Source organism: Amblyomma americanum, chromosome 2 (assembly GCF_052857255.1).
Source record: "Amblyomma americanum isolate KBUSLIRL-KWMA chromosome 2, ASM5285725v1, whole genome shotgun sequence".
NCBI lineage: Eukaryota > Metazoa > Arthropoda > Arachnida > Ixodida > Ixodidae > Amblyomma > Amblyomma americanum.
The window spans coordinates 71,833,523-71,847,098 of NC_135498.1; the positions used below are offsets into that span (position 1 = coordinate 71,833,523).

At 42.1% G+C, this 13,576-nt stretch overlaps 1 long non-coding RNA gene across 1 annotated transcript; it reads left to right on the top strand.

Moving 5' to 3' along the window:
• The first annotated feature begins 71 nt into the window (after positions 1-71).
• On the top strand, positions 72-7,066 carry LOC144118681 (uncharacterized). The gene is made up of 3 exons (XR_013312109.1): positions 72-125; positions 5,939-6,001; positions 6,944-7,066. It is a non-coding gene; the product is annotated as an uncharacterized LOC144118681 (long non-coding RNA).
• Positions 7,067-13,576: the final 6,510 nt, after the last annotated feature.

Genomic DNA, 13,576 nt, shown 5'->3' on the forward strand with positions numbered 1-13,576 from the left:
TCGAAGCAAATGTATAGGATGCTTCGTCCCAGCTACAAGTATATATACCCCATCTGGATGCATTTGCTGCTGTATCACCATCAGAAGCAGAAAATCTTTGACTTTGTAATCTGAGGCATTTAACGGTAAGTACGCGAAAGCCATGAGTTCCCCGTAATACGCGAATTCTTTGTCCACACTGCACAACAAGTGGACTGAATGCCTATTTTCGTGGCTCTTCAAAGTGTACCGCATACCAATCCCAGTTTTGAATGTCGGGTCGCTGCGATGCTGCAAGATAACGTTAATACTAATACGAGCGATTACAATTGCCGAGTTTGTTCTCACATAGCGACTGATCTCGGAAAAGCTCATTTTTACTTTCTACAGTGCTTTAGATTTGGTAGGGTAGACAACAAACCAAGAAATCTCTTCATGCATTCGAACAGGAAACTAACAAATAGACACAGCATTTTCGTCTCCGTAGTAAAATAGTAATACTAGCAGTTTATCTGATGAACTTAAGGGGATACCAAAATTGCCTCAAAGGCTATAATGTTTGGTTGATGCACAATGTACATGATCCGATCGTTGCCTCAGCGGCACTTGCAAGGAAACCTGTATGTAGACCGGTTTATATGAACAAAAATGAATGTAGAGTAGTAAAAGCTCAGAGAAAAATGACGAAAAACCAAATAGGAAATAGAATAAAACTGATGAGAATCCCAGCTCCAGAGCCTTCTACGACAACCACTCTCAAAGTTCACAGTGACACGTAGTCATATGGCGAGCCATTAAATTACGTTCAAATAGAAAGCTTAAGGCATATATTTTCTGTTAAAAGCGATCTATATTGGTCTTGTACTCTTATTTATATGCATGCTTCGCCAGGCTACCTTTTTTTGTGCTTCTGCGTAGACTACCCTAACCGATTTCACCACTATCTGTGTCGCGACGCTGTATTCCTTGGGACGAACAATAAGGGTTTTTGGGTATTTGGGTCTAGGCTCAAAAGATATTCTGTGGACAGATATTTTTTGTCAAGTAAGGAAAAGCAATAATTATTCTGGGCTAGACGCCTTCCTTAAAGTCAGTCACAATTTATAATCGTGTCCTCGTAGGCCAATTGAAACTTTAAAGCATGTAACAGAAGTAGATTTATAACAAATGTTTTACTGTTTCCTTGAAACAAATAATAGCCTTTCGATTCAGCAACCTTCATTGGCACCCTGTAGATGTTATGCTATGAATTTTTGTTCCCTGCCATGAGAATGAAGCTTATTTTATGGAAGTTTTAGGAGGTTTAAGACGCCGCCATAGCCGTTGCGTTCACACAAATGTTGGCTATTGTTATTTTCTGTGAATTTATGTATTTAAAAAACTAAATAGAATCTTAGGCATGTGAAATGTCAAAAAAGATTTGCTGCCGGACGGACGACCAAGAGCTCAGTGCAATGTCCGGAATCGCGTCGGATGCACAGGACCTTGACAAGATGACATATATTGTGCACATCTTTGGGAGGTTTGAGTAAAATAGTGATTATCTCAAGAAACATTCATTATGGCGTAAAAGAAGTGCACGAAATCTCCTCATTAATAAAGAGGCCACTTAGTCTGGGGAAAGCAAAATTTTTGAGCACAGCCTTCTAATTTAGAACTTAGAATGTTTCGCCAGACCGAGTTACGATACCTTTCTTACTGTACCTGAAATAAAGAGCTTCCAAGGTGGGGCTAACAGGAACAGAAAGAGGTCTAGCAAAAAAGCCTGAAATATAAGCTTTCAGTGTCCAATCTAGAGCTAGAAACAAAAGACAGTGTTCGGAGATCAAGCAAGCTATTCTTTAAAAGCCGGAACTTGGTTGTCTCTGAAAAATTATCGAAGGACGAAGAAACAGGCATGAGCAGAGGCTGAACCCTGTCAGCAACAAAAAAGAAAATTCTACAATAGAGAGACTCATCGCATTAAAATTACGCTACAAAAAGAGTGCCAGGCTTGATTAATATTGACCAGTACGTGCAGCAACACACCAGGGTTGATAATACCTTGATTCACTTTTGGCACCTATAAGTATGGTTTGATACAAAGCAACCAATTCCTGCTTTGGTTTACATGCTCTCGTGTTCTGTACAAAAAAGGCCCAATTAACTGTAAATCTCGTCGATGGTTGTTAAGACATCCAATTTACTAATATTCAACTTTCGTTTCCTTGCGCGCACTAATTTTGGAATTTATGCTTTGCTGCCACTGCGCCCTGATATGTTTTGGGTTGAAGAATTGGCCAGCTGACGCTTGTTAACAGTAACAAGAACAAGGGAATATCCGTGTCGGCAGGTACTTAGTGGAATACTCGAATTACAACAACTGCAGCTCGACAAAGGCGTTGAGATATAGGGGCATCGGAAGTCCGGCATTCGAAAAAATGTTTGTGAACCTAAGCAGTGAATACCCCTACCCCTCATGGCTCTGCATGAGCTTCAAAGAGAAACAGACGAGGTGACGCCTTATCCTGTGACCTTGACAACTTAAGCTTCACTGACACAATCGACACAGACAAATTTCCATCATAAGAGCTTCGTTTTTCTTTCATAGTTGTTCGGTAACATGCCCGTAGGTAGACGATAAATCGAAGTCGAGTGAGAAACGAACCTTGAGTGGCCTATTAGATAATAGCGAATGAAAGATCTAAGGAGCGATGAAGAGCGTGTGTTCTCAGAGCATGCCGCTAGAAAATAGACTCGTTCAGTCCCGCTCTAAAATACAAGCAAGACGTTTGAGTTTCTATTGGTCTTGGATCCAGGTTCGCTTTGTAGCGAAGATGATTCCTGATTAACAGCACCTATGAGCGCGGAATTTACTTGGAGTGTAAGGCTGCGGAAATACATTGATTCGAATCTTGTCCAGCCAATATTTTAAGGCCAGAAGAGAAAGTTAATTGCCAAAAAGAAAAAAAAAGTTTCTCGAGTACAAGCCGGGCGAATTTACTAGTGAGAACGACAGCGGAGAAAATACGCAAAAGAAAAATCGCTGACCTCATTATCACTGCCCTCTTCATACAGTTCACAATCTTCTACGCCATTAAGCGCACTCTAAATGCTAAAGTTTCGCAGCAAGCGCGCAACCAAGTTTTGAGGGATGTCATCTCAGGCTGCAGCAATCAAACTGTTAGCGACACGCGCTTCATAGGGCATGTTGGAGTTAGCTCGAGTGTTCCACTGGTCCGCTGGAATGCCCGGCTCTCTTGCCAGCGCTCTCCTTTAGGCCTGTTGCACTTCTCTGGTCAGTGGAAGTGACACTGACCTCCGCGATTTTATGAACACAGCCAGTTCTCAGTTCAGTTGTGGATGGCGGCTTTTCTTCCGGCCCCTGAACGCCATCCTCGTTGCTAGTCGGTGAGCATAATTTCTCTGCCCCTCCATCGGTGAAAATTCTATTCATACATTTACACGTTCCGACGGGCTAACAGATTTCGAGACTGTTGTTACCCTTCGCGACTTTTCACTTGAAGGCGGCAGTGTAAAGACACCGTCTCCTTGTTGCCATGTTGTCAGCGGAAAACCACGTGTGAACAGCTTCCACTACAACGAAAATCTGTTCACGCCACCACACGAAGCTAAAACGAGGTCAAAAAAGCAGCCAACGGTCGTGTGTGCTCTTTTTGTTATCAGTTCCTGATAGTAACCGATACATTGCTTTTCTCTTTTTGCGTTTCGTGCAGCCTCTACCCGCCTGCTACTTTTTTGTTTTTATGCGTTGTATTCATATTTTAAAGACACAACGTCAAAATCTTAGAATGTAATCCTACATAATTGTGTCATAACTCGTGTTTTTAAAGAACTAATGTCTAGATTTGAATAAATGTGGTAAATAAATCTTTCCAAATAACAACCATTCTCACAGCTAACTAGATAAGAATACGCAAATTAATCATCAACTCTTGCGCACATACGCTGGGTCTGGAATTTGAATGTATCGCGTCATGCGGCTTTATTGCTATAGCGAATGAAAAATGCCACCGATAATACTCTGGCAGATGAGAAGAGCGCGAGGAATTTCCCTGAAGTGACTGGCATAGCCTTGTTCTCTTTTCGAGTCGCGATATTGACAGATCGCCAAAGGCACAAGGTGTTTTCGTCCACGAAAAATGTGTCCATCACTACAAGGAACCTGCCACGGCATGACGAATTCCATTTCACATGGCGTCCGACACGTCGTTTATGGCCTTTTATATCACTGCAGTTAACATATCTGTCACCTATGTCTCCTGTAAAGTATCTCAGTGATGTGATGTTTTCGAAGTTTCCGAAAAACAGGATTTGTTCGGCATTTCTGTCTTCCATCTTTACAGACATCTATGAAAAGGCCAAACAGCTTGTGTTGTACTTTTTCTTTGCTAGTTGTATTGCTTCATACACGATCAAAAATTGCTCCGCTGTGTTTTTCGAGCAAGATATAAGCAATACACCACTGGCATTTGTTTCATAACGGGTACAATTTACACAGCTGCTGTGACTTCCTACCTGCAGACTAAGGAGTGGTGAGTAAAACTATGCCACCGTCCACTGCACATACACTGCACATTCTGTAGTTTCTGAATTCGGAGGTTTATTTCTTACATTTTTCATATTTGAGATGAATGTTGGGGCTGCGCTAAGAATGTCGCGTAATTCGGTTTCACAGAGCAACCCTGACGTGTAAAGGTCGTTGCTACTTTCCAAGCTGGATTTGGTAAATCTGGCTAACGGAAAATGCGACCTCTAAGCAAACAAGCTTACAGCGACATGCCGACAGAGCAGTGCACTGTGTGCTGACACCCAAATCGTGCTCAGGAAAATCTCACCGCCGGGAAGCTCTTAACATCTGTATTTTGGTAATCGTAGTATTTGATACGCTTCAAGCTGGACTGAAAATTAAAAAAGAAACTCCCGCCTACACCTGGGATTCATAGCTGCCCGCAGGAAAGACCTGACCGCGAGGATAATAAATATTTTTCACATTAATTCCAAACGCGATGCCAATTTTTTTTTGTAGAAAGTAAAATCTCAATTTTTACCGATACGGCTCCTATAGTCCTCCGTCGGCGATTAAAAGAGCAAAACTATCCGTATGTAAGCCCATTACCAACAGCTGTTCCAAAATATGCCCTCAGATGCAGCAGCGCCTATTGCGCTCGATTTACGACGGTCGGCTGGGCCCAGCGGCTCAGCGCCTTACCATTGAGCCACGGCTGCAGGTTCCATCAAAAAGGCAGTGCCACACCCTGCCGAAAAACATTTTTTCGAAAACAATAACTTCCTGCATGGTGACCGCGGTCATTGATTTCCCTCATGGATTGCTTAATGTGCTGTTTTTCAGGCACAGTGCTAAGCAGTGTCCTTGCAGTCATAAATATAACATTTCTTCCAATAAAACTCACCACTATTAAATGCAATTCGCATGTTTTTTTGTGGATTTGATTGAAAACCGTACATGCTACTGCGTCTAGTATAGTATCCTTGAATAGTAACCTTTTCTGTTCCTGTTATCTCAGCCTCTATCCTGGTGCGCATCCTTTTCATTCAGATTTCATGCAGCCTGTGAGTAGCGCAGATGCTGAAAAATGTGATGTGCGGAGTACGATTTATTATATGTTCGTTCATTTGATTTATATCCCTGCCATTATATGTGTTATGGGAATGGCTTGCAAGTGACATTCCCATTACTTAACAAAAGCGAACAAATCGCAGGGGCACATGTTGAAACTTTCGAAACTTTGGCTTTCATGTCACTACATCAGAAAGCTCAGAGTAGATTTGAACCCAGAACCAATGTCAAATGGACCCTGAAGCAACTATTCCTAAAGAAGAGGCTTCATAAAATGCTACAAAACACGCACTATTTCACATCATCGTCGCGAACGAGTGTACAAGAGTAGTTTATTTCTTCTGCACTTTAAGCTAGAGACAAATTATTATTTTGCAGGCCAAGCCAACATGTCCAACACCTTCGCAGTCCGTCTGCTGTCTTTGGTGGCTGCCATGCTGGGTATGTTTACGAAATTAAAATTTTAAATGTGCAATACGTTTTACTATAATTTTCGCCAAAATAGGGGGAACACGATCTGGTAACCGCGGCAAATAGAACACTGAAACATTCTCAAATTATCAGTCCCCGCTGCCGCCGTAGTTATATTTGCTCCCTTTGGCGGAAACGCCGCACCATCTGAACAGTGGTCAATGTTGGAGGAGTTTCCTACCCTTTCCCACCCGTCTCTCTTCCTTCTGTCAGCAAACAATCTTAAATGCCACAGTCATGGAAGAAAAAGACTTTAACTGCTCTGGTAAACTTAATCATATTCCCCAAGCCTATCACTGTGAAAACACTTCACCCGGGAAATCATTAACTAAATTTCTTTTCCAGAAAGCGCACTGCTGCTTATATTTCCCTTTTATATATCGCCGAAGCAGTGAACTACGCTCGCATTCAACTAACCAACAAGCTTGAGTGCAGATCTTCCTAGCAACCAAACTGAAAAGGAACATTTTCAGCACGAAAATGCTTTCAATAAAGTCGATTATCAACCAATCAGCATATTCGGATTACAAGACTTTCTAGTAAACTGTTGAAAGTTGAAATTGTTGAGAATGGCCTTAATTAGTCTGTTCAAAGGACTAATCAGGGTCCTGTCATTAGTTTCAACTTTCGACAGTTTATTTGATGGCCTTCTAGATAGGATATACTGATAGGTTCAAAATCACATTTATTGGAAGCAACTGCGTTATGAAAATGTTGCTATATAACATTGTTCCCCACTAAGTCAAATTTTCATCGCGGATATTTGTAAATACACGCGGTTCCTCTTATATAAACAGTGTCATGAAAATTATGACGCAAGTGCGCCACTATGAACGGCTAGATTAGAGCAGCAATGTTTAAAACACTTCAATTCAAACTTCCTAACACAATTCTCTTATATTTTGTTTTCAGCGCTGCTGTCTATGGCACCCAATGGAGCTGAGGCGATTCCTCTATACATTATGGATGCGATGAACAAGGGGAGGGCAGAAGACATGGCTAGCAAGGAATGAAGTTCACCTGTTGCTGAATAAACATGGGCAGTGAACGACTTCCGCATTTGCTCATTTCGTAACATACAAACAAAAGAACAAAGACTTAAATGTCAAACTTTGCCTTTTTTGTCAATAACTTTTTTCAAATGCCACTACTAAGCTGAACATTTCGCAATCTGCAACAATTGCTTTGCGATTTAAAAAAAAAATTGTATGTAAAGTGCCAATGGTGGCTGCCAAATTCAAACAGAATGGTATCATGATGGAAACGACGCTCGCACACCCGCTTAGATCAGATGGCAGCAGATACTAACCGCAATCCATATAAAGTGGATGGAAACCGTCGTTATAGGCGGCGTTTATCGTATAGAAAGTAGTGCAGCGTTCTCAAATCAGGTTTCCTTGTCTTATTCATTACGATAAATGTATCGCTGGTAACATAAAGTGAAAACGAAGAAGACAACACCCGCTGTTCGACACACTGAAAGATATTCGGCTTCGCTCTTTGTGACGCTGCTCTCTCAGACATCACAGGTTCGTTGTACTGATATAACATCAGGAGAAATGTTCATCACGATGAGTTCTCGGGTAAGTTTATTCATCGGGAAAAGAAGGTGCGCTTGTCCCGTCCTCTTTCATGCGATTGTCTCTTTTGTGCAGCTCATCTTTCCACTATGACGAGAAATCTGCTGATCCCGCAACGGTATGAAAATATTACGTGTAAGGGAACGACTCTGTAATCACTGCAAAGCTAGATATCGTCTCTTCAAATAAGTAATACTGTTAGTCTCTTAAAATTGAGATACAAAATTTATACTTTTCTGGCTAACTTGAACCACAGATGTTAATTTTGAATATAGCATAGATTCTAATCGGCCGAGATTTCGCTTTGGCGCCACTGAGGTTTCCAAATGAGTGAGCTATTAAAAGTTTATTCCGTCCTGATTAGCTACAAAAGCCCCATTAGGTTCATAATTATTTCTTAAGTATACGACACCCTGCCCGCTTTGAGGTAGAAACTGTCTAGGTTTCTAAATTTTCAAGATAATTAATTTACTGAAGTGTTTATTTAATGTTGATGCTCCCAAGTACCCCTGATCTAGCTCGGCATCTTCAATTGCTGCTAAATGCCTTGTCTTAACATACACCACTCGCCAAATACGCGTCAGACAAATGTGTATTTTAAAAGTCTGTTCCTCAAAAGAAACTGTTATTTATCTTATATTTCACCCTAGAAGAACTGGTTCCAATTCAGCTATTTTAATTGTACCAGATATATCCTCCCCCATCTCGTACACTCCATGAAACACAGCCTAGGCCAAGAGACCACTCCTTTATTCACTTTACGATGTCAAATAACTGCACACCATGTTCAAATCCCACAATAAAAAGAATTGGAGAGTACAGATTCGGTAACAGTACTGCAATTAACTAATAACGTGAAATTACCTCAGTACATGGATGCATGATTTCATTAACCCTACAGTCAATGACTAATGAGTTTTAATAAGAAGTAATTGAAATTAGTGAGCATAATTCTCCTCTTCTATATCAATTCGAGTAGAAAACCGCGTCTTTAATCACATTATCTTTCCAGAAGCTCTTCAGAAAGAAAAAAGCTGTTCCGCAAACGGAAGCAAGTCAACAACCCGTTCCTAATCCTTGAGTTCTACATAGGCCTTTCGAAGTTATGCACGTCTGTTTCAACGCGCCGGAACGTGATTCCATAATACGACACTCTTTCGATCCTTCTTTCTGGAAATGTTTCAAATTTTGGTCAGGTATGAAGGCTCCTTATGGGAAAGCTTTATCACTTGCTGATAGAAGCAGTAGTGTCATCCCTGATTACGAATATCCTGGTTTTTTTTTGCGGTGTTTACTGTCCAAAATCGACTCAGGCTATGAGGGACGCCGTAGCCGAAGGTTCCGGATAATTTCTACCACATAGGTTTCTTTAAGTTCGCCTTGCCAGCGTACTGTACACGGGCCTCTACAATTTTGCATCCATCAAAATGCAACCACCATGGCCGGTATCGAAATAACGTCTTGAGGGTCAGCAGCCGATCACCATAACCAAAAGCCATCAAGGAGGCTTCCGTTGACGAATGGTCTTATCAAATCGTTGCAGTGTTTATAGACGCCGCTGCTGTTGTAATACACAAAATGCGCACTCGCACATTGATTCCGATGCATCCTACAGTAATATATTAAACTGAACTGGCGAAATATATTCCAAGGTTGAAGATTTCCTTCGGTTGTGGTAGCGATGAAAATAGTTTAATTTTTTTTTTAAATCACGGACCTAAAGTCAGCAGTGACTCGGCCACCGTTTGTACACAATTCCTGCCGGACAGCGTCCTGCCGCTAGTGGGCCATGTGAGTAACACGGATACGCTTTTCAAATAATGTAACTCTCGTTCTGTCCTTATTTGCAGCGCTAATGGATTATTAGCATTATTTGCTAATCATTAGTTCACATATCTTATTTTCAACCTTCGTAACCTTCATCAACTGGACCTTGATTTTCTTCGTTCCGGACAAGATTTTCGCCTACACCCTACATGCGAAGCCCTTTCTTTTTCTTTTAATATCTGCTGATCATCCTCTCTATACCCTACATCGGGACTAGATCGGGAATTTCTTAAATTTTTCACGAACCTGTGGCAAATTGGCCCATGACTGCTCCGTCTGAAACAAGTCCCTTATACGTTCACCCCCGCATCACATCATTGATTTTGTGATTCCTCACTAACAGCGCTCTGTTCTTAGCAGCCGATGGTTATATTTCGTGTGCATGTGTTTTAACATGCGGTGGACCACAAAATACCATAAGGGGCACTTTTTTATTGCTAATATACACAATGATCGCAATAATGGTGATCGCATTTCCCGATCTATTGAGGTTTTCACCGACGATTGCGTTCATTATCCAAAAATAAAAAGCCAGTATGCAAAACTGTTTTTGCAATGTGATTTGATGCATCGGAAATTAGCATAACAACTCGCTTGTTACTAGGCACTAACAAGTAAACAGGTATGACAATCTCGACCCGTAGAGCAGTTTTCTCTTTTGCAGTGTTCTCTCGTTTGGCTTCGCGCAATGGATTTTACGGCAAGCAAGCACGCCCGAAATGCACGTCATCGCGCCGAAAACACGCTGTGCGGTTAACGAATAAGCTCTTTTCTGGTATCACCTGTACTCCAAGCGTCACGCTGGGCATCGCCGACGGTTAGATGCCCGGGATTAGCCATAGCCTGCAAAGCAGCTTCCCCTTGCTGGTTGCAGCACTTCGATGCCTTGCAACCACTCGTGGCGGAGCTTTCTCAAACTGCACCACCCATAGTTGGAACACTTTTTCAAAAGCCCACACAGCGCCAAGTTCCAAAGCAGACGACGGTCCTCTCACAATTTAAAGCGGCGGCGCGCGAGGGACGCGGTTGCTGCTGATGCCTCACGCTCCCTCAACTGCTTTTGCTGCGGCTCTATGTCGGCCACTGCAATCCATGCACGCGCGCTCACCCTCACCATCCGCATGCCTAGCAATGCCATCCAGTGCGCAGCGCGCGTAGAAGCTGCCCTCCCCGAAGTAGTTGGGCTTGTCAGGCATGAGATGGCGCTGCTGCGCGTAATTCCAAGCGCGACTATACGCTTCTTTTAAGGCACGATCGCCATTACAGCTTTTGCTGCTCTCGTGAAACTGTGGCTGGAAGAGAAATTCGGTATTTCTTATATAAATTGCACGACTGGGCAGCAGAGACTGATATCACGAAGTGAAGGACAAATTGACCAAGTCTTCGTGGACGCACGTTCATGCGATAAACAAAACAAACACGTTATTTCAGCAATTATGAGGAAGAGTATATATGATGTAAAAAAAATATTTTTCGGAGTTTCAAGATGACAGTGAGAGAGCTGTAGTTAAAATAACACTATTGTAAGCGTGCATGCACTCAATTCCAGCCTTCTTCCTCTGCCTTGTGTCTAGCTACACATACATTCACACTTCATAGCAGCGTACTCATAGTAATTGGCGTACATTATTATATACACAATTCTCGCAATCTTGAGGCAGGTAAATGATGTTCGCGTTGAAATGATATTGGACAGCTCATGAGGGACTCTTTTAACCAAAACTTGTTGTAATGCGCTGATAAATCCCAACAGCAGTGACCGAATTTATGATAAAAATAAAAACCTTATAAAAATCATCTCAGGGCTGTTTATGCATGCTGCAGAATGCAGATATTGAGCGTCGAGAATCATTTTAGTTCCAGCAATGTCTTTCTAGTTGCTGGGTAATTAATGGAAAGAAAGGTGGACTGTTCAGTCCTGGGCCACCTATAAAGTAGAAAGGAATGACTTAGAAAAGTTAATCACGCTAAGTGAACATTTCTGGTTGCCATGCTCCACGAGCTTACAAAGTGCAGAAATAAGTCCTAAAAACTGATTGAGTCATCTTCACTAAATATCAGTATTTTTTCTACGCTAAATACCTTTAAGTTGTCGAAACCATCATGAAATGTTTTTACGTGCAAATGTTTTGCGTTTGGGTCTTGTATGACATAGTGTCCTTTTTTTGTGTCTGCATCAAAAAATATAATACTGTTGTGAAAGGGAAGTGCTTTTTGATGCTTCCGGAGGCATAGTAAATGTAGCCATCATCCTACATAAATCCTTGTCTTGGGAAATAAAGCAATCATTGATTTCCGACCATTTATTCACATCAGCTCAACTACAAATAAAACATTACAGCTATCATAGAAAGGTTACCGTTAACTATAAATTAGGTCTGGTTCAAACTACAAACCCAAGACGATCGCCTTCAAAAAGTTGAGAGCTGGCGGTCGAGGTGGGATTAGTAATCAACTGGTCACGATTGCAAATGGCAATTAATTCCAGTTTTTGAAAAACTAGTTTAAGAAACTATCGACATACTCCGTCAACCAGCGCTCTCAACGATGAAGTTGACGGCGCCCGCATGGGGCGTGGAAACAACCACAGCGCGCCGAGCGTAAGAAATGGATAACGGAGCAGATGCATGGAGGACGGACAGCTTTTTTTGTGCTCTTGCCGGCCACGTCCTGCCAGACTTCGAGGCGACCGATTAACCGCCCCGCCGGGTCACTAAACCTGGACTGGTGCCATTACGGGTGGCAAGGACCTTGGTGCCCGCCGTTCCATTCCCGGAGTCCTGAAACTAAGGCGTTAGCACGCGTATTGAGCGCTGGCCCTAAGTTCCCAGCAGCTGAGGACCAATTGGCCAAGGCGGTGGTCATACCGTTGACGCACCGAAAGGTGCTAAGAATCTCTTGCTGCGGACCAGCCGCCATTGGAAACTGAACCTGGACATGTTTAACGCTGGAACTTTATCCAGTAAGGATAGCCTAAATGTTCTCTTCGAGGAACTAGAGGGCATTAAATTGGCTGCCATAGGGCTTAGAACGGTCAATTAGGACAGATGAAACGTATGCAGTACTAAGGGGCTGGCATATACTGTGCTATCATTGATTAGAAGACAAACAGGAACTATTTGTAGGATTCCTCATCAAACAGGATATGGCCTGGAACATGGAGGAGTTCTATAGTATTAACGATAATTTTGAAGCTATCGTAATGATGCTAATAAGAGATACAAGCTCTTAAAGTGCATGCCTACGCACCGAAAGCCAGACATGATGACCAGATCAATAAAAGCTAATCGACAATAAACAAAGTAAAATCACAGAACAATGTATTTTGGTGGTCTAAGTCAGCACAGTCGGACTGAACAGATGTTAAGCTGACTTTGAACAGATGGTGTTATTATGTCTCCTGTCATTCTTCCAGTTCATAATTGGGCAGCGGCAGGGTAAAATGACGCAATACTGGGAGAAACTCTTCCTGTCTGATTTTTAATTGGAAGAGAAAAATAATAACTGCACGTAGAAAACCACTCTGAGAGTTCTGCGGTGGAGTTCATCCTATTCGCAGGAATAATATAGCTTCGTTGCGATTTTAGGCCTTATCTATATTTGAGGCACATATTTATGTCCCTTAGAGAGTCAGTTGGTCCAGTCTATAACTGTAGTGATATTAACTCTTCACAGCATCGATAAATCCGCGCTCTTCCCAAGCACATTAGTTTTCATAGCTGCGAAGACTGGTATGTTCAATATTACAGCGCACATCTTGAATAATTCAAAAGATCCGAAACATCAAAAGGAGCAAGAATGCATTCTATCGCCTAGCCCAAGTAAATCTCCGTTCAACTTATCATGCATTCTTTGTGGATACAGCGCTAGAGATTTTCGCATGTTAGGTGTTTTTCTTACGCCACTTTAATCTATGAGTGGCTTTGCGATTTCTATATCCGAACCGCGTATTTTTCAATCTACTTTTAGCCGCCACTTAATGCTGCTATTATCGAATGCTAATGCTTCGGCAGAGACGTACGACTGTCACCTGAGAGTTACAAGAATGTTAATATGCGTCAATGGCATTACGTGATTAGGGCGAGTCACGACCTCTGCCATTTGTTTATGAACATGCTTGAGGGGCTTGCTGTTGACT